This window comes from Callorhinus ursinus, unplaced genomic scaffold, assembly GCF_003265705.2.
Source record: "Callorhinus ursinus isolate GAN/ISIS: 27379988/994484 unplaced genomic scaffold, GSC_fseal_2.0 scaffold301, whole genome shotgun sequence".
NCBI lineage: Eukaryota > Metazoa > Chordata > Mammalia > Carnivora > Otariidae > Callorhinus > Callorhinus ursinus.
The window spans coordinates 17,463-20,554 of NW_027397356.1; the positions used below are offsets into that span (position 1 = coordinate 17,463).

Consider the following 3,092-nt stretch of genomic DNA (forward strand, 5'->3'; position numbering starts at 1 on the left):
AACAAAACCTAGGAGAAAAGTAACCAAGAATGAGAAAGATCTGGTACACTGAACACATGTTGGAAAAGGAAGGAAAAACACGTGTATGTTGAGGGGGCGTGTATGGGTCAAAGAAACAGAGAACGACACGAATAAACGGAAGCGTACATCCTGCTCATTAACAGGAAGAGTTAATCATGTTCACATGTCCATAGCAACCAAAGCAATCTACAGATGTGATGAAATCCCTATCTGAATTCCAGTGGCCTTATTCCAAGAAATAGAAGACAGTCCTAAAATTCATATGGAATCACAGAAGACACCGAATACCCAGAGCCATCTGGAGAAAGAAGAGAGCAGGAGTCACCACACGCCCGGATTTCAAGCTAGATTACAAAGCTGTGGTCATCAAAACTGTATGGTCCTGACATAGAAACAGACACACGGGTCAATGGAACCAAATAGAAACCTCAGGAAATGATAATCATAGCACTTTTGGCAAAGTTTACTCATTAGAGTCAGTACATTAAAGGTATATTTAGACTTAGCTCTGATATACTTATTATTAACTCTGAACGGGAATTAATATTTAAGTCCTGTTTCAACAGCTGATTCCAATAAATGCATTTGTTTGAACTTGTTTTATATAAACACATATTATTAAATAAGAGTGATTTAGAATCCACATTTTTGAAATATTGAAATCACTTTAATAAACCTATCATGGAAAAGAAACAGATATCAATTATCACAACTGATAGAATCACAAAAGACAATCAGAAACAATGCCTTATCTGATGGAAGAATATAACATTTTGAGTAGTCCTGCCCAAATGTTAAACCTGTTGAAAGCTATAGATCCAGCAAGTCATTTACAAAAACACACGTCAGAGAAATATCCTAACAAATAGTATAACATGTAATCAATAAAGTCCACACTGCGTATATTTCAACAGGAAAAATACTTTCCCAAAAAATAAACTGTAAAACAAAAAAATGAAGAAGGAGAAGTAGAAGAAGAAGAAACCTGAGAAACTAACCCACACATATATGGCCTTAACTTACGACACAGGAGCAGAAAATATACAACAGGGAAAGGACTGTCTTCAGTGAACAGTCCTGGAAAACTGGACAGTACATGCAGAAGAATGGACCTGGATCACTTTCTTACAGCACACACAAAAATTTTAAATGGATGAATGGCTTGAATATAAGACCTGAATCCATAAACCTCCAAGAACAAAACACAGGTAGTGAGTTTCTCGATAATTGGTTTTGGCAAAGAGACTTTTAGATCAGACACCAAAGGCAAAGACAACAAATGCAAAAATAAACAAGTGGAAGGACATCAAACTGAAATTTCTTCATGGCAAAAGAAACCATCAAAACTTAAAAGGCGACCTACCCAATGAGAAAAAATATCAGCAAATCATATGTATGAGAAGAGGCTAATATTCTAAATATACAAAACACTCATACAAATCAAAACAAAAAAAAACCTGTATAAAGAATGGGGAGAGGTCTCTTTCCGTCTCCGGCTGCTGTAGCGAGAGGAGCCGCATCCATGTCCGCCCACCTGCAGTGGATGGTCGTGCGGAACTGCTCCAGCTTCCTGATCAAGAGGAACAAGCAGACCTACAGCACTGAGCCCAACAACCTGAAGGCTCGCAACTCGTTCCGCTACAACGGGCTGATTCACCGCAAGACCGTGGGCGTGGAGCCGGCGGCCGACGGGAAAGGCGTGGTGGTGGTCATGAAGCAGCCATACGGCCAGCGGAAACCCGCCACCTCCTACGTTCGAACCACCACTAACAAGAATGCCCGGGCCACACTCAGCAACATCTGGCACATGATCCGTAAGAGCAAGTACCGCCCAGATCTGTGCATGGCTGCCATTCGCAGAGCCAGCGCCATCCTGCGCAGCCAGAAGCCTGTGATGGTGAAGAGGAAGCGGGCCCGCCCCACCAAGAGCTCCTGAGCACCTGCCCCTGCCTCTAAAGCAATAAAGATGTCAGCCTCCTCAAAAAAAAAAAAAAAAAGAATGGGGAGATTATGTGAATAGATATTTCCCAAAGATGACACCCAGGTGCCCAACAGACACAGAAAAATTTGTTCAACATCACTAATCATCGTCAGGGAAACATAAGTCAAACCCATAATCCACTATCTCCTCACAACTGTTGGGATGGCATTTCTCCCAGAGACAGACACCAGGTGTGGTCAAGGGTATATAGACAAGGGGACCCTGTGCACTCTTGGTTGTAATGTACATTGGTGCAGCACCTGTGACAAAGATTATGGAGGTTCCTGGAAAAATGAATACAACTACCACATGACCCAGTGATTGCTCTGAGTGGATTTATTTGGAGAACACAAAAACACTACCTCAAAAAGATAGATGCAATCCCATGTTCACTGCAGCATTCTTCACAGTAGCCAGACATAGAGACAGACACCTTGGGAGCATTATGCTAAGTAACGCAGACACAGAAAGACAAATACCAGATGTTCATGGACATTCCACATGGAAAAGAAAAATACTGAATGCACAGATACTGAGAACAGAATGCTGGTTGCCAGATTCACGGATGGGGGGAAAGGGGGAAGGTGGTCAAAGGCACAATGTTTGGGCGCCTGGGTGGCTCAGTTGGTTAAGCGACTGCCTTCGGCTCAGGTCATGATCCTGGAGTCCCGGGATCGAGTCCCACATCGGACTCCCTGCTCGGCAGGGAGTCTGCTTCTCCCTCTGACCCTCTTCCCTTTCATGCTCTCTATCTCTCATTCTCTCTCTCTCTCTCAAATAAATAAATAATATCTTTAAAAAAGGCACAATGTTTGAGTGATAAAATACATAAGTCATGGAACGTTCTGTGCAGCATGGAGAGTAAAGCTAACCTTGCAGAATGGGGTACAGGTTCCCCCGCTATTTGAAAGTACAGTTTCCTGCCTTGCTAGGAAGGAAATCTTTCAAAGCAGGAATGGAGTAGACCAAAGGAGGAATTACCATTCATTTATACAGAAAAAATAACATGCTCAGACTCCAAAAACGACTTCTCTTTGGCTTTTCCTAGGCCTCAGGACACAACTTCTTAATGGATGCCGAAATAAATACA

The 3,092-nt window shown here is 42.4% G+C and overlaps 1 pseudogene; it reads left to right on the forward strand.

Annotated features, from left to right (window-relative positions):
• The first annotated feature begins 1,519 nt into the window (after positions 1–1,519).
• LOC112818097 (large ribosomal subunit protein eL28 pseudogene) lies at positions 1,520–2,008 on the forward strand (annotated as a pseudogene).
• Positions 2,009–3,092: the final 1,084 nt, after the last annotated feature.